This window comes from Chiloscyllium plagiosum, unplaced genomic scaffold (genome assembly GCF_037043375.1).
Source record: "Chiloscyllium plagiosum isolate Xiang-an unplaced genomic scaffold, Cpla_swu_hap1 HiC_scaffold_37, whole genome shotgun sequence".
Taxonomy (NCBI): Eukaryota; Metazoa; Chordata; class Chondrichthyes; order Orectolobiformes; family Hemiscylliidae; genus Chiloscyllium; species Chiloscyllium plagiosum.
The window spans coordinates 100,593,788-100,612,462 of NW_028270175.1; the positions used below are offsets into that span (position 1 = coordinate 100,593,788).

The window sequence follows — 18,675 nt, forward strand, 5'->3', positions numbered from 1 at the left end:
GAAGTAAGTTTGCAAAATTGGTAATAGAAGGTTGTGAAGCGATTTTCTCGTCAGGTCAGTTTCTCTCTGGCCTCCAGTTTAAAAAGCATGTGGGAGAGGAGTGGAGGAGGGCCATTTGTCCATCGTGAAGCGCACGATATCAGGCATCCAACTATTCTCGTTCCGGTTTGCAGCAATTAGATTCTCCCTGCGATCTCAAATGACATAACAATGGTACTGAAGGTTGACCTGGTCACAGGTTTGAAACCCCTTTGGGAAATGTATTCTCATATTCACATACAGAGGCACATTCCCCAATAGTGACAGAGTCGTCAGGATTCTCCCCACTCCATGTGCTTTACGTCTGCAAGTTTCCCTGGAGAAAGGCGGCTTTAAGTGGAATACAAGGCACTTCGCCAGAACTTGTGCACCGTTGCGGTGAGCCGCGATATGAAATGGATACTGAGCTGAAATAATCGAACACGCTTCTCATGTGTAACTTTCAATAACACAAATCCCTCCACAACAAGCCCTCAGGCTCCTGGGACCTGACAGTATAGCGCCCAGCAGACATTCCTCACAAAAAACAACGGACGCACGGCAAAATCTAAGCAATTTCTCATCTCGTCTTGTTCTATTTCTGCCTCTGTCACACCTCCACTTTCCCCTGAACGTCCAGTCCCGATGTAAATGAGCTGTTTGATATAAACACAGGCACATCGAGAAAGTAATCTTTATCAAAAAAGCAGAGCCAGGGAATGTAAGCTGCAAGGGCTTGCTCTCGGCTGGTTAATGAGATATCACGGTCTCATCGTCCTGATTATCAGATAGACTGATTCCACAAATATGCACCGTAATAGTTATTACCAATTGAAATGTGCCAATGAATACCGTGACTGTCAGAAATATCATGGGAGAGTGGCTTCGACCTCTTCCTCGCCGAGGGACATTTTGCAAAGAATGTCCTGTTACTTCACAAACTGACCACTTCGCAGCTGGTTATGGAAGTGTCTAGCACAAAAATGCCCTTTGGTCATTAAGTCTGCACCAGTCCAACGCAATCCCCTGAAATGTTCTTATCTCATTTGGCGTCACTTGGTTCAAAGGGGCAAACGTATTCAGTAATGGAAGTGTACAACTAAATGGGTCTTACCTGCTCTGGAGTTTTCTGCCTTTTCCATCCTGACAGGCGGTTGGTTGCAGATTACTAACGTTCCTTGCCTGAATTATACGCATTTCATCTTATCCTGCTATTTGAATTTCAAACAAGAAAGCAGAGAACAAGCACTCTTCAAGTTCACTCTCGGCTTTCAATTACAGTCAGAAAATGCTTAACTGCATGAGGAATCCACAGTGGATTTAACGCCCATCGCGTCAACCACTTGGCCAGAACTGCAGAAGCGCGCTACTAATCTTGTTTCAAGTTTATTTGCTGGAATTCAATCACCACAGTTTCGATAGGGTTAAACGTCAGGAAATGTTTGGACTGTGTAAACAATCTCGATGGTTGAATTGGTCATTCAGTTAAAAAAGAAAGGGAGAGATTGCAGGAGAAACTGAGCAGATCTGGCAGCATCTGGGGAGAGACAAACAGAGATAACGATTCGGAGCTTCTCCAGGAGTTTCTCAGAACTCCATTTTCTCTCACAGGTAATGTCATAACTGCTGTGTTCCTTGAACAGTTTCTGTTTTTGTTTGAGAGTCCGAGTGTCCACAACCCTTCACGAGCCATTCAACAATACAGAAACGCATTTGTGTTTCCTCACTGGATTTGTTTTCCGTTTGGGTACACATTACTGACCCGATTAAAAACCAGAAAGTGCACAGCAAAGGAGTCTGATGGATATGAACAGAGACCGCTCCATGCGTGGGTACACCCTCTCGGTTAACAGCCAAACGAGAGGACTAATTGCTCCACAGAGGCTTGGGAGTCCCTTGTAGTAGGCCCCTTGCAGGATCTCCTAAAGCAGACTGACAGTGAATTCAAGCTTTTGCCTGCCCTTCGCAAAATGAAAATTGTCTTCACTTTGTTTGACGTTTCCAAAATTAATCCTGGAGCATTCATTGTGGACAATGGGAACAGTTTGATCTCACACTTTGCAGACAAATACATGTCACGGGAACCAGCTCTCCTAAATCTGGAACGTTCTCCCTTCGAGCCTTATGAGGAATATTTTTCTGGCCTTGGTAAAAACCCGTAACTGTGCGGACAAAAAAATAACAGATTGTGTGAGAACAGCTGTTGCTCTGTTCCTGGGTCGTGGGAGAACTGCAACCTGTCAGTGAAGAGCTGAACGCACTGACGAAATCGGCACAGAGACTGATGATCCAATGGCTTCAATGATCCGTGAATGCAAACTGCAGCCTGCTCCTCCCATATTGACAATCGTCCTTAATTAGTATGACGTTTCCGAAATAACTCCTGGGCAATTGACGGGGAAGACATGGGAATAGTCTGATCCCACCCTTTACAGACACACGCATGACACCGGAAATCAGTTTTCCTCCGACAGAGATCATCTCACTTCCAGCCTTTCAGTGTCCTATCTGTTCTCGCGTTTTCCAATTGCCCTGGAGCTGAGATGAGATTTGACATCCTGACGTGCAGGAACGAGATTCCTTCAAATGTCACAGATCAATTCATGTCCGGAGTACATCAGAGTCAAAGTATCGGCTCCCGAAAGAACGGAAAGACTTCTAAACTGTCTCTGCCCAGCCGGCCAGTTCACCCTTCATTTTCCTCTGAATCCGCGTCCCAAGGAATATCTAAAGATTCACAAAGCTCGAGGCTGCCATTTCTGTTTTGCTTGTTGAAAGGTTTCCCACTTGACAATTGGCAACATTTTCCAAGAATCTTTTCACAATCCTCTGCTTTGCACTATGTAGAGAGATAAATAAACCTTCTTTTGTGGAGAGATTCACAACTCTGGGATGTTTTGTTTGGAGCAAAGAAGATTAATGGGAGATTTATTGGGGACGTTTATAAGGAAGTGGGAGAAAAAGGTGTGAATGGGCGAGTTAATGGTCAGGAAGAACTGCTGCCTCTGATCAGGGCAATTGACCAGAGGACGAGGAGTGAAGACGTTTAATGGAAAAACACAACTTGTTTCAAATACACTCAGTGAAATCTACATATATCCCATGCGTTTTTTTGTCATCTGCTGATAGAGAGACAGAGATAACGTTTTGATCAGATCCGTTTGTGGTTCAGAACGCAAGTTTCCTGCATGTCAAGAAATGAGCAGACCTGAGAACATAGCGAGTTGTTGAGACGGTTTTTCTGGAGTTGCAGAAATAACTCATCTGACAAGAAATCATTTAAAATCAACTGTGAGGGAAACATGCTCGGTATTGATGAGAGACAGAATGTATATAAAGGATCCATTTTCATGAGCAGAGAGATTAATAATATGGCAATGGTCGATTGAAAAAAGATCCACTTTTATCGCGACTTTCAGCTCCTCTCCAATCACAGGCACTGAAGCACCTCTGAAGCAGATGTGTCATTGTCAATAATGATATGCTCATCAGGGCACTTTGTTCAAACAGAGATCAGAAAAGGAAACTCAGAACTGGCACTGGTGACAGCAGTGAGATTCTGTTTTACTTTAAAAGTTTGCTCTGCTCTACTTTATATCCAGAATAGTGAACGACCGGAGATCCCAATCTCAGGGGAAGGGGTTACCCACTTAAGAAATAAATGAGGAGGATGTTATCACATTGAGAGGGTAGCAAGTATGTAGAAGCATTTACAGCCAAGGCCTGTCAAGACTGGGTATATTCAAGGCTTCAATTATCTCTCTGTTAATAGCATTGAGCAAGGGGCAGTGTAAAATGTGTTCAAATCTGCTGACAATACACACGCGTGGGAGAGCATGTTATGATGAGATCGTGGCAATATGAATAGGCATATAGATCGATTGGGTGAGTGGGCAAAAACTTGTCAGATGCAGTTACATGTCCGGATTGTGAGGACATGCACATTGGTCGGAAGATTCAAAAAACAGAGTACTACTAAAATCGAGAGAAAGTAGAAGAAACGTGTGACACAGAGGAATTTTATACACGGCACAAAGTTTAGGATCATATTATTTCCCTGACAAAAATGTTGGCTCCCTTTCCGATTGCAAACAATGAAAGAGATGGTTTCCCAGGAAAGAAAAATTTACTGAAACTAATAGCCGAATCGTAAATTTAGAAAAGACTTGGAACGTTCCAATGGACGACGTTGATGTTTATGGCTATCTAACATTTGATTACAATGGGGCTGGGTGTGTGAAATAGGGGAGCTGCGGAGTGGAAGTCAGATTACCCATGATTACTTCATGCTTCATCTGTCTTCGTCATTTTTACGGTTTATTTCGCATTTTGGTTCCCGTGAGTGCCCTTGTAAACTATACCCGCTGGTGACTTATTTCCCTGGTTGTTCTTCATTACGATTCGAAAGAATTCAACATTCGTTTCTCCTGAATCTCGGTAATCTCTGATCAAATATCACCAGCACCTCGACATTTTCCACGTCTGTCTGTCTTTGTGGAATAATAATTGATCCGTCACTGTGTTACTGTTGTACAAATCAAGAACAAATCAAACAGCATCAATAGCATCTAAGATGTAAACGCAGATAACTGCAGCCGCTCCCCAGAGCACTGCTAACTGTGCGATCACAGAAGCATACATTGTACAGCCAGGAAACTCAAAACAATACAAACACTCTTTTGGGCTGCGGATCTCAATCAGAAATCGAATTTTACATTGGTGATCTCAACAGTTCCCTCACACAAGGAACTAACTGATGCTGAAGACGGAGGATAAAGTGTGGACTGTAGATACTGGAGATCAGAGTCAAGAGTGTGGTGCTGGAAAACACAGCAGATCAGGCAGCATCCGAGGACTAGCAGAATCGACGTTTTGGCCGAATGCCTGATGAAGTACTCATGTCAGAACCATCCATTCTCCTGCTTCTTGAATGCTGCCCAATCTGCTGTACTTTTTCAGCAACGCACTCTCCATTGCTGCAGACTGTCACACAATCCAAGCTTCACGCCACGGAATCAGCGACACTCAGTGTCATGAGTCAACCTGGCAGTGGTGTTTCGTGTCATGTTGATCTTCAAGAATGCGTTGTTGTGAGTTGTCTGTCCTTTATAATGTTTCCTGCAGTCACTACAGGCAACATTGTTTGTCCAAATTTGTCCTGCCTTTGATGGGTATTTGGTCCATTTTTTGGTGAGTTGTTGTCAAATGTGTCTTTCGGTTTATGCTGTCTCATACATCCGAGTGGCCAGAGGAGTCTGGCTGTACGTGCCGAGACATGCTTTTATCTATAATGTGGAGAGCTTGGTTTGTTAGGTAATGGCATGTCCTCCTGGCATTGGTTTTGACAATGAATGTGCGGGAATATCTATTGTTGCAAAATATTTCTGGAGGATCCACTAAACAACACAACCAGCTGTTCCGAGTAGCAATGCACAGCGATGACGAGGACAACAGATTCGACTGGGACAACACAAAAATATTAGGGCCAGGTAAACAGAGTGCAGCCAGAGAATTTCTAGAATGACGAGACTGATCCAATGACTCCATCAAAAAACATGTTGATCTGGACCCAACATACTGGGACATGCAAAGAACGACAAGTACCAGCAACTGAAAGCAGTCGGAAATAAATTAAACCAATTCGAAACGCTTCAGGACAGCAGCGTTTTACACTAGTTTCATCTGCCTTGGGGATATCACCGAGAAACGGGAGGAAACGGCCGCCAACCAACTTCCCGAAACCACCGAACATCCCCACACCATCTGCACCCTTCACCGGAACTGCAGATCTTTACACAAACCTTGAAACCCTGAAACAGTCAGAGTCGCCCCAGCGGGAAAATGAACCCTGGCCTCTCGCGTGACAACTGAGGTTACCAAACTCCACACGGTGGATGTCAGAGCTAACTGAGCCTGCTAGCTACTTGTGCATGCTCTTGTCAATAACATCTGCTTGATTATCCTCATCTCATTTTCCATCATTTAACATTGTATGCCTTAAGCATTATAAATTCACAGTTAAATATCTCTGGAGATTATCAGAATTTCTGCTGCTCTAACATATACAGACAGTGATGTCCAGATTCCAACCACTCCCTAGCTGATAACGTTTTTATAATGTAGAGATACTCGAACATTTATGACTCTTATCTTAAATCTATGCTTGATTGATCCATCCATCATCGAGAAAATTTTCGTTCAGTGTACCCAATCCATGCCCCTCATTATTTCCTACATCTCAATACTGTCTCCTGTCAATCTCTCCTGCTCTCACAAAAGCAAGGCCAGTCTGTCTAAACTCTTTCATAGCTGAAGTTCTTGGCAAATCACTTCCGCACCGTTTCCACAGCTGTCATGTCGCTTCTTTTATGTGAATTGCAGCATTTTACATAACACTCTAGCGAGAGACGAATAAAGACTTGAAATAAATGTGGGGAATTCACAAACATTGGTTTTTTCCAATAAAGTCTCTTTTCTTCGATACTGTTCTGTGTATTTTTCATGAACCCAGTGCTCAAATGAACTCTGGTCCATGCAAATCAAACACTTCACATGAGGATTGATAACCCAACCACATTATCTGATTGCATTAAGGCTTAAAGTTCCTCATGGTGGTATTCGGGCATGTTCACCTCTCAAGAGTGACAGCTGCAGCACTAACTTAACAGTGTCAATGTAAAAGTGAATGTTAGTTTGTGCAATGCCCCAGTGACATGGGAGGATGGATGGAAATGAAGAATAGTGATTGGGAAAGGGAGAAACTTCTCCGATATTGGGTGCAGATAAAGTTTGAAGCAAAAAAATCATCACCTTCGAGAGCATATTAACCTTAAAAATCGATTGTTTCCTTTCTGCGTTTGTTTTGCAAGGGTTATATGGAGTAACATGGAACAAATGCGCATTACTGATACTCGGATTTGAATGAAGGTTGCTGCGGCCACAATGCAGTGGACGAGCCACGAAACGATCACATGATTAAATAACCAACAGTAAAATCAATAAATGCAATGTCCGAGGTTGGCGAGGAATAGCACCACATACATAAGAGGATAACCTAATGAGATTGGGTTGTATCGTCATCTTCGATGTCCTCGGTGGCTGTGGAGATTCCATCATTGAGAATGTTGAAGACTGAGTTCGATAGATTTCAAGAAAAGATTAAATGTACAGACGGAGCACACAAATTGTTGAAATGTGGGTTTCAATGACAACGAAGTTTCACATCGTTACTTTACCAGTGCCTCGAGACAAGGTAGCAACTAAGGTTGCACACTTCAATCACACCGGTTCCCAGGTCTGGAATCAGAGAAATTTAGTGACGCAATGGCGAAGATCCGATCGGAAATTGAGAGTGAAATGAACGCGTGAATTTCTTCTCTTTCGGCCAGTGACCAAGTCTGTAAGCATGCAGTACTTCTATGAAGGCAGAGAGGCGCGTGAAACGCCCAGGCTGGGAGCTCCAAACTAGGCCGGCGCAACTTCTGTTGACATGTAATAGGGAGCTGTGGGAGACGAGGCTGGGAGATCTAACCTCTTCTGGATACACTTTAATTGACATGGCGCAGGAAACTTTGGGTTGATGGAACGTATCCTGAGCGATTTTAATCTGAACTGAAATAGTTTTTAGTAGCATACATTTTTGTGGATTGAGGGAGGATTTGTCCCAGGGAATTGTCACAATTATAAATAAACATTTTGCAAAGACTGAACTCGTCTAGGACTATCTGTGCATTGTGAAATGGGCGAAATATCACTGCAGTCTGACATTTCTCATATTCTGACTCTGCAGTCGGTTAATTTTCTGGAACGAATTTTAAAAATATTTTATGTGTTATTCAACTCTCTGCTAGCTTGTTCTGGTCTGGTCATTGATGTAACATAAACAACCGAAAATTAATATGATGTTGGGATTCGGTTCGAAGTTCCCTCGAATTACGGAAGAACAATGGGAGAGCAGAGGTGAAATTTTTCGGAACAGCAGTGATCAAATTGAATGCATGGGCAGGCAGAGGGTGAAAGGAAGCTTCATGGGGATAAATGTCTTTTCTTTGCCAATGAAACTACCTGCGTCACAAAGTGCCTCACCTGGACTGACAGGAATGGAGTTTATAAGTCCTTCTCCATAGAGTGAGGCGGGGAGAATGTAAACACAGCAAGCTCCAAAAAAAAACAGAAATAATTGTTCTTTTCTGAACCTCAGTCCTGGACTGACGAAGATGACTTTTGGAAAATTATTTTGCACCATGTCAGAAGAGGACTTACAGATTCGACCACGGAAACCAAATTACATATCAAGATAAAGTCATACCACTTTATTCGCAACAACCCCCCTTTTGACACATGGTCCTCACTGTGTGTTAATTGGCATGGAATGGGAATAATGATCGCGTTGACAGGGTTTACCAATGGGGCCACACCACACCCATTCCCTCATTCTGCACCCTGCCATTGTCTATTCACGCTTGTCCTTCGGCGTGGCCTGCGACTCGACCTCCCAGAAGTCTGCTTTGGATGACAAATATTTGACGTACACATGTCAACTGATCACTTGGCGGCTGCTGGGCTGCCGTCCTTCCCGCTGAGTTTGCATTCGCATTGCCTTGATAAATGGAATCGTACTTTTTTGTGTGGGCTTCACATTTAGTCGGTAGGACCTCTTCGAGGAGGTCAGAAGTCAGGCCACGGTGTATTTTGGGCTTTCCAGAGTAGGTCAAGAAGCCCCTGTGTTTCTACAGAGTTCCATAATTATGTACAACCCCGTATGCATATCTGCTGTCGGTGTAAATATTCACTATCCTTCACTCAGCCATTTTACATGCCTCAGTCAAGGCAATCAGCTCCACTGCTTGAGCTGACAGATGACAAGGGAGTGATTCCGTTTTGACTACCTCATGAGTAGTTACGACAGCATACCAAACACAATTCTGGCCTATCCGTTTGCTCCTGAATGCTGACCCATTCACAAAAAAAAAACGCCATATCCTGATTCTGAGTTTGTGAATCCTGCACGTCTGGTCTTGGGCTGCAAATTTTATTAGTTACAGCGACACAGTCATGTGAATCTCCGTCTCCTTCTGTGGGGAGAAGGCTAGCCGCATTACGGACGTTACATCTCGTTATTCTAATGTTAGGCATTTCCAATAGCACAGTATTGTTTCTGAGCCAACGTGCAGCCGACATTTGTGCTGTGTTTTGCTCGGAAACCAGCAGGATGCATGTGGGACCAGGAGGGTTAATTATCCAAAGCCGACTGTGTCCCTGGACGCTACAACAAACTTTTTCAGCTGCAGCCACCGCTCGTAGGCATACAGGCAATCCTGCCGCTACGGGGTCTAAGTTTAGCCAAAATGTAAGCTACATGCCTCAATTTTCCCACATTATCCTGCATCAGCACAGATGCCATGCATCTACTGTTTGTACCAAAGGCTTGTTTGGATTCGGAATCCCCAGTGTAGGCATGGTTTGGAGCGCGATTTTCAATTCAACTGGTACGGTCTCTGGTTCTGCATCTCCTAGTCATTGGAAATTTCATTTCGGGGGCCTCAAGGGTTGTATAATGTGGGATAAAAATTCTACAGTAGGAGTGCATGACCAAAAAGAATAGCAATTGTTTCTTCGTGTGAGGCTTTGGAATTTGCTGGATTGCTTGAACTTAGTCTTGACCAATGGCCTTCCCTTGTTCAGACAAGAAGTGACCTAAGAACTACACCTGTTGTTGCACAATTTGTAATTTTGCGAAACTAGCTTTGTGCCCATTCCTGGCTATATGGCAGAGCAACACAAGCGTATCTTTCTCACATTGTTCCTCTGTGGGTGCTGCTGTTAAGCATTCATCTACATACTGCAGACGCGCTGACGCCGGGGTTAAAACAAGAATCTCCACACTCCAGCATCGAGCCCCATTAATTATGGCGGGGGACTCACAGTCATCTTGACAAAGTTGCTTGAATGTATACGATTTGCCTTTGAGTGGAAAAGTGAACCAGAAGTGACTTTCTGGGTGTACCGGTACACGAAAGAAGACATTTGCTAAATCCATAGCAGAGAACCATTTACTGTCCGGTGGAATTTGAGCTAATATCGTACAAGGATTAGGAACATTTGGGGCGGGTGGAACAACAGCATAGTTGACTACCTGCAGGTCTTGAACAAAGCACCGTTTCCTGATTCACCTGGAATGTTTGCCTTTTTGACCGGAACAATGGGGGCTCTCACCGGTGATTATCCACAAAGAATTATCACTAAAGCTTTCAGGAGGGATGCAAAGTAGTATCCTTTGAGAGCCTCGGGTTTTAACGAGTCTTGTGTTCTGCAAGGACGATACTCAGACTTCCGGGCTATTCTTATGGGGTTCACAGCTTCGTATGAACCCCACATCACGTTTGCCTTTTGCCCTGCACTCAGTAGGGACCCTTCTTAATCTTGGGTCCGAGACATCTACCATAGCTAATCGCCAGGCTACCCTCTTGGCGGGGTTCACCTGGACTGCTCTATCTGCCTGAGTTAGCCAATTTAGTTTCTTCATATCTGTCCTTATATCTCATTGAATCAGATACGAACATCGTCGCTGAAGACACAATCTTTCGTTTTTTTGTGCCTGCCATACCCATCATCTCAAATCCTGCCACCTCTCGCTGGATGCCTTCGCCAATGGTACGTGAGGAAAGGTGCCTTCCACATCAAAAGGATAGGGTCTACTTGCCGTCACAGATACTTTGGATAAGTTTACACTGACTGCACATCTGTGATCATTCCAATAAACTTCGCACAATACTAACTGATCTGGTTTAACCAATCTCCTTAAACAATCCTTCTTATATGATTTGTAAGGGCCATCACAGTGTATGTGTGCTGTGCAGTGCTGCATCACCCCAGCAAGGAAATCTGTGTTAATGGAATTAACATGGTAACTTGATTGCTGGGCGAGTGAATCGCTTACTGAACGTTTGGTTCTCTGGCTTAATCGCCACTCATGGACATGCATCGTGGTCCTGTGTCGTAATTTACAGCTTGCGCTGGTAAATCTTCTTTTCGTATTACCTGCAAGCCTGTCAGGGTACTGCACAACCCGACCCCAATCTCACAATTTGCTCGCGAGCCATCTGATTTAAAGGACAGATTTCCGACAATAGTAATGAGAATTGGAATGTTTCACCATTACTGGTTCCGCACAATAGTGGTGCGGTTAAGCTCTCTCGTATCACTCCTGATGCATCCACTGCATCGACTTTCTCAACTGTGTTGATTTAAGGACTGACTATGTTGCTCCTGTATCTACCAAAAAGGTAACTAGCTCACCTTCCACAAATGATGCATTTTCCCTTGATGCTAGAATTCGCTTCTTCTTATCAACACCTCAAGTTCAGGGGCCTGAAACATTCGATTTACTTTCCAGATACGGAGTTTTTTTTCTCATTCCTTGACTGTTGATATGGTAGTTTACTGGCCTTGTAAGTCTGCTATTATTTCGGCTTAACTTTACTTTTTTTTCAGTCTATCTGCAACACTTGCCTCTTCAAAGTTAGGTACTTACTTATTTGTTTCCCTGTGCTTTTATTGGTTTCAAAATAAATGTTGATTTTCCATTACAATGAACATCACATCATTTTACAGGTCGCGGCAACAGCCAGGGCCGAAGTGCCTGTACTGCATTGTAACGTTATATGTTGTAAGTTACATTTCCTGCTGGTTTCCGATATCTCTCCTTACTGTGGAAGCTTCTCGTCACATCTTCCAGAGATTTGTCTGCACTTCATTTAATCGAGGCAACTTTATTTACTGCTCAGAATGTGACCTTTCTCCAATGGAGAGAGGAAAATAGTGTCGGTGACAAAGCTGAGATCACTTATGTTTTGTCCAGAATCAACAAAAACTATCCCGATCTTCCAGTCTCCTGTACTTCAACATTACAATGTGTTCCCACCCTTCTGGGTCTCTGTCTGTATTCCTGATGAAGGGCTGTTGCCCGAAACGTCGATTTTACTGCTCCTCGGATGCTGCCTGAACTGCTGTGCTTTTCCAGCACCACTCTAATCTAGACACTGTGTTCCCATGCAATCATTTCAGTTTCTGGTCTGCTGCTGTGCTCTTCAAGACACAACACAATCTGGAAGACCGGCAACTCATTTTCTACCGACAGACCATGCAAACATTAGGACCCAACATCGAGTTCAATCATTTTAGAAACCGTCCGCCCTCTTCCACGTTCTTCGTCCACCCGCCCTTCCCATCATTTCCGAAGATGGATCATTGGACTCGAAACGTTAACTTTCCTTTCTATTCAGAGATGGACAAGAGCTGTTAATTTTGTTCACACCTTTTGGCTTTCCTCCTGAGAACTTTGCTTTTCCGTTGTAATCGCCAGACTGCTGGAAGCGTCTGATTTCAGGAGGAGAATTTCACTGGAGATGAAAAGAATGGCAAGGGCTGGACCTCTCCCATTGTGAAGGTACACGAGCTAGGCTGGGGATGTTTATCCAACCGCAGAGAAGGCTGAATGAGAAACCGATTAACGTGCTCATTTTATGAAGAGGATAAATATGGGTGACAGGGATAAGCCTGTATTGGGAAGGAACAGAGTAACATAAATGAAAGACAGGAGACAAGGATTAGATTTAGGAAGAATGCTTTCATCTATAGAATATTGATTATCTGGAAATCATTATCTGAACATGTGGTAAAGCTAAGTATCATGAGAACGTTTCAGCAGTCTGTCACCGAACACTTGATGGGCCAGAGCTTAAGTGGATAAGGACCAGGTACCGGAAAGTGTGACGAGGACAGACAGGCGCGAGATGGGTGTCCTGAACGCAATGCGTCAAAGGCAAACTTGTGTGTTTAAAGCTCGCTACTTGCGCGGCTCTGTGGCGCAATGGAAAGCGTGTTAGACTTCTATATCTCTCTGCAGGCTGCTATTCAAAGGTTGTGGGCTCGAATCCCATCAGAGTCGAGTTTTAATTTATGTTTTGCAAAGTGGTCAGACCAGACTCGGTTGCTCATCTGCAAAACCAGTAATATTCGTGCATAAACCTAACTGTCTCGAAACAGAACATTTTCCTCTCACAGATTTACATTTTCGATGTCTATTTATGATAGAGATCGATAAATATCTGTTAGCCACTCGGCGACACGATGTCGTGGATGGGCTGGAAGAAGACTTAACATTGTTGTGTCAGCCATGATGATATCGAATGACGTGGCGGGGCAGGATCGGTGTTAAGAATGGCCTCCTTCTGCTCCTTTGTGTCTGTGCCATTTCTGGCCCAGGTTTTTAAACAATCACAATGAGGACAATATGAATTAAACGCCAAGTAATATTTTGGTCTCATCTCCACCTCGCTTCCCTCCCAGCTGGAATAGACAGCTCTTGTTTCAGCTTTCGATCAGACAGCGGAGGATTCTCACAAGTTCTCCTTCAGGCTGAACGTTCCTTCAAATAGGTTTCCAAGTGGACACATGGAGCAATCAATTGCATGGATGCTGGGGATTCAGGGGCAGATTTTCCCTTTGCTGGGCTGGAATTCTGCCCAAGGTAATGAACGTGAATTTCTGACATTTTGAATCTTACTCTGGATTCTTGCGACTTTACTAATTAAACTGAATTTCAATTTGCCTTTGCATAACATTATCCAAACTTCACTGTTTATGAAAACCATGCCACGTGCTCTTGGATGTAGTATGCTGAACATTGTTGATGTTATGTGCAGTGTGAGTGGATGTGTCATATGAACATGCCAAAGGAAGTTGGTGAAATGTCAGTGAATCGAATACTTTGACGAATTGACGCCAATAGAAGGAAAATCCCAGTACAGTGGCGACATAACATTTCCTGTGATCAATGCAGGAAGCCTCGGAAAACGTACGCAGTATTCAATAAAATCGATTTTCACCACATTTTCTGTGCCATTTTCCTGAAGTTGATGCTTCATAATCGGTGATTCATTATCAGTATAACCTCCTCTGCACTATGTTTCATTTCAGGTCCAAGAAAAAAAATGAGTAATTGGGTTGAGGGTCCCAGTTTGTCATCATTTGACGGCAGATCCAGCGGTGTAATTAGTTAGCTTGCTATAGTTGCATTACAGAATGGCAGTACATGCACTGCCAAAATTGCGCATTGGATTCTCGCCAGGTGTTTGTTTTACTGTTGTGAACAGAGATGATTGCAACTTCAAGCTGAAGAACAGTTCAAACACGGAATATTACACCGCAATAAAGTGCTTTTGGCACTAATGTTGCACCGACCTGTGACGCCAATCTGAAGTCCATCTTCAGAACAGCATGAGGTACCTAACATTTTGCAGACGCCCCCTCTCTCGGCCATCAGGATGTCTAGTACTAATCGATTTTGTGTCACTGCTTCCTAACCGCCATTAACTCAGTGTTAATGAGTGCTAGGCCTTCCTCCGTCTCATTTGCAAATACACCATATGCGAGGATGTTCTGCGAGTGTGTACCCATTCCAATGCAGAGGGATGCCCCTTCGAGTTCGGCGATTGCTGCCTTTTAGGGCGAACACTGTTGTGTTGGTGGACAGTATCGCGGTGTAGCAGCACCTCTTTCTCCCCGGGGGATTGGTGGTACCCTTTCTCGCCACCTGCCCATATTAAACCTGCCATCCTGATTAGATTAGATTACTTACAGTGTGGAAATAGGCTTTTCGGCCCAACAAGTCCACACACACCAGTCGAAGCGCAACCCACCCATACATTTACCTAACACCTAACACGACGGGCAATTTAACATGGCCCATTCACCCGACCTGCACCTCTTGGTGACTGTGGGAGGAAACTCACGCAGACACAGGGAGAATGTGCAAACTGCACACTGTCAGTCGCCTGAGGCGGGATTTAAATCTCCCAACTTCCTGGCGTCGCATTTATGCCATTTATCTACAGCAGGCAAATTCCTCTCCTGCTTTAAATTCGCCCTCTAGCCATGGCCGTCTCCCTTCGGGTTCGGGTGTGTCATTAATGACCTTTGCCCGGCTTGGGGTTAGGTCCATGATCTGGTTTGATTGGTTGCCATGCTCCAGTGCTCCTATCGTCTGTAGTACATTCTGCACTGCATCTCGGAGGGCGGGGTTGGGGCGACTGCACCACTATATTCACCTGTCTACTGATGTCGGAGAAGGATCTATCTATTCCACACCACGAGACTCCCTCATTGCTCTTCTGAGTCTTACTTTGATCATAGAATATTTATTTCCCATGTCAGGTGCCCCTTTTGCCGTGGTGGCTACTACTAAGTGCCAGTCACCGGCGCAGCATGGATCCCTGCATAGATCTAAATGTGAGTATTATATTGCGCAATACCTCAGTGAAATGGGAGGGCGGATGTTTAGGCGAGTTAGTTCTTGTGGGAGGGAGAGATTTCGCCGATAAAGGGTGGTTATGATATGTGAAATGCAAAGATGTGAGACAGTGGGTGTTTGAAGAAGGAAACTTATCACCACGTAGAGTATTTTCATGTAAAACAAAGATTGATTTTCTCAGCGTTTGCTAAGCACATATTACATGGAGTAAAACTGGAAAAATGCCAATTGCTGTCACTGTGATTCGAGCAGAACTTGCAGTGTTGATAATGCCAAGGAACAACCATTTCATGATCCTGGCGCCACATGGAAAAGCACGATGCAAAAAGCAATAAGAATCGTGGCAGAGGTATGCCAAGAACAGAATCACACGCACAAAGGAATACTTGTCAAACCGGGACTCAACCGGGACCTGGTCCAGGACATTCAGCCTCGGACCTTTGGGTGACCATCCTCCAAGGTGGACTTCGGGACAGGCAGCAGAGGAAAGTGGCTGAGCAGAGGCTGATAGCTAAGTTCGGTACCCATAGGGAGGGCGTCAACCGGGACCTTGGGTTCATGTCACATTGCAGGTGATCACCATTGCACTACACACACACAGATATTCCTACACACACACACACTCTCACATGCACACGGACACAGATACACACAGACGCGCACACAGAAACCCACACACACTCTTATAGACACACAGACTCCCACACATGCACCCCCTCACAGACTTAAGACCCTCTGCACTCACTACACACACACACACACTCACACATTCTCATACTCACAACTCCCACCCCAGACAGACACACACACAGACAGACAAAGACCCACATGCACACATATACATTGTGTGTGGTGAATTTTTTTGGTACTTTCAGAGTTACATTGCATTTTGCTCAAAAACCACATAGATTCATGTCGACCTCTGAGCTCAAAAACTGCTTGAATTTATGTAAAACTCTGTTATTTCACTTTTTAGATTGGAATCAATCTAAATATCAGGTCATAGACAGAGAACACAGGGGGCTAACACCATCAATATATTGTCTTGCTATCACCATTGTTAACAGCTAACCCGAGAATGCAACTTTTAAAAGTAAAGGAGTTTGTGATTTACACATGAAAGAAGTGAAACTATCACTGTATTCTAACAGATGAAAGGCTTAACAGACAATCAATTCTTCAATGTATAATTTCAGTTACATCACACTGCAAATTTTTGCTATAAATTATGTGTTACGATCGAGCCCTCCACAATCACCTGATGAAGGAGCGTCGCTCAGAAAGCTAGTGTGCTTCCAATTAAACCTGTTGGATTATAACCTGGTGTTGTGTGATTTTTAATTTTGTACACCCCAGTCCAACACCGGCATCTCCGAATCTTGTCAAACAGTGACTGAGATGTGGGAACTCAGATTCGGTTAAATATATAGCTTCTATGTCCGGAGAGACTGTAGAGATTGCAACACTGATGTTGTAGGATATTACGTTTGCAGTTATCTACAAAACTTCAAAGGGTCATGGGATACTGCAGGGTATTGCTGAAATGTATTTCTCAATAACATTGTATTTTAACATCGGTTGCTTCACCAATTTCCTCAATTATTGACGTAATCATATAATGGCATGTCATATAATCCCAGTTCAAGGGCGAGGAATCAGAGAAATTGAGTCGCAGTGCACCCAAAACTAATTGGAAATGGTAATGGCATTCAGCGTGAGCATGTGGCTACGAAAATGCAATCGGTTAGTGTAATGCCATTCTCTGATGATACAGAGGAGCGTGAAATATCGAGGCTAAAATCTCCCGCCTTAACGACAGCGGCTTCAATTCTCACGCATCAAGAAGCAGTGGGACATCAGGCTGGGAGGTCGAATTTCACCTGCAAGAACTTGTATTGACATGGAAAACGGACCGTTGGGACATCAGCTGGTCGAATAGATAGTCAACTATTTTAATCTTAAGTAAGTAGTTTTCAGCAGGATACTTGTTTGTGGACTGAAAGAATATCTACAACTGGGACAGTCTAAATTACAAAGAAGAATTCTGCAAAGAGTCAATTCTTGGAGAAGCATCTGTACAGAGTGATGCAGAGGAATGTTTACGTCATCTGCCGTTCTTATATGGTTGACTTTGCACTGGATTAATTTCCATGAAGGGATTTTTTTCCTCGGTTCACAGTATTCACTTTCCTGCATACTCGCAAAAGTCGTTACTGTACTCGAAACCTCTGAAAGTTAACTGGTATATACAATGTGGTGATTAGGCTCACGTTCACGTCAGTTATGCTGAAGAAGTGGATTCGAAATTCATCTGATCAGCAGTGATTCCATTAAATGACTGAGCAGACAGAGTGTGAATGGAAACTTCATGAGGTCATATGTGTTTTTTTTTGGAAAATTCGCTGTTTGAAAGGTGATGAAGATTAGACTGAAGCAGTGACAGTCATTATCTTTATTGCTTGTTCAACTGGTGAACATGACTGCTATTAACCGTGTCCGTATTAGCATCACGGCTCTTAAGGCTGCATATGTGCATCGGGCCAATGGCGCAATGGATAACGCGCCTGATTACGAATCGGGAGACTGTAGGTTCAAATCCTACCTGGCTCGCAGGCAAAGCAGACTTTAACCCCGCTTAAAAACTGATTTTTCTAAAGCCGAAATAAGTTATGAGCTCTTCATCTGTGGGTATGAGAATGCCTTCATTAAATGTCCCCGAGAACATGAGAGTCAATGTTCCAGCGTCATCACAGGAGGGAAGCCGAATAGTCGCACACGTTGCTCATGGGCACCTTTCCATTTCATAAAGCCACCGATCGAATAACTGTTGCTCGAGGGAATGCTCGGCTTTGAGCATTTTTCGAAACTCTTTGGCCAGTGGAATTATAGAAGAATGAAGGGTTAACTGTCCAACTGATCTTTATAGAGAGTGAGTTCCAGAGTCGACCACCCGCTGACTGATAAAGTTTTCCTACCAGTCTATTCAAAGCTTTCTGCATCTTATCTGAAATCTACAAACCCTGGTGATCGAGCAAGAGCAAATGTTTCCTTCATCTGTAATTCCTTGCTCCTCATTATTTCGTACACGTCAATCATGTCTCCTCACAATCAGCTCTGCTCTGAGAAAAACAACATTTTGAAAGTCTTGTGTTCACTTAAATTTCTTGCCTGTTTTTAACAGTTCGGTGAGTGGAGTAGTCCAACTGCTAACATTCAGCACAAACTTGCAATAAAAGCCACTCAATGTGGGGAACCGTAGTCCTGCTCTTTTCATCAACAATGTGTAAAAGTCCCCTGTAACTTTCGATTTCGCATCCCGTGGGGCTTTTTGTCCGTGTTCAACA

At 43.8% G+C, this 18,675-nt stretch overlaps 1 non-coding gene across 1 annotated transcript; it reads left to right on the forward strand.

Annotated features, from left to right (window-relative positions):
- The first annotated feature begins 17,868 nt into the window (after positions 1–17,868).
- Positions 17,869–17,941, forward strand: trnar-acg (transfer RNA arginine (anticodon ACG)). Its single transcript has one exon. It is a non-coding gene; the product is annotated as a tRNA-Arg (tRNA).
- The last annotated feature ends 734 nt before the right edge of the window (positions 17,942–18,675 follow it).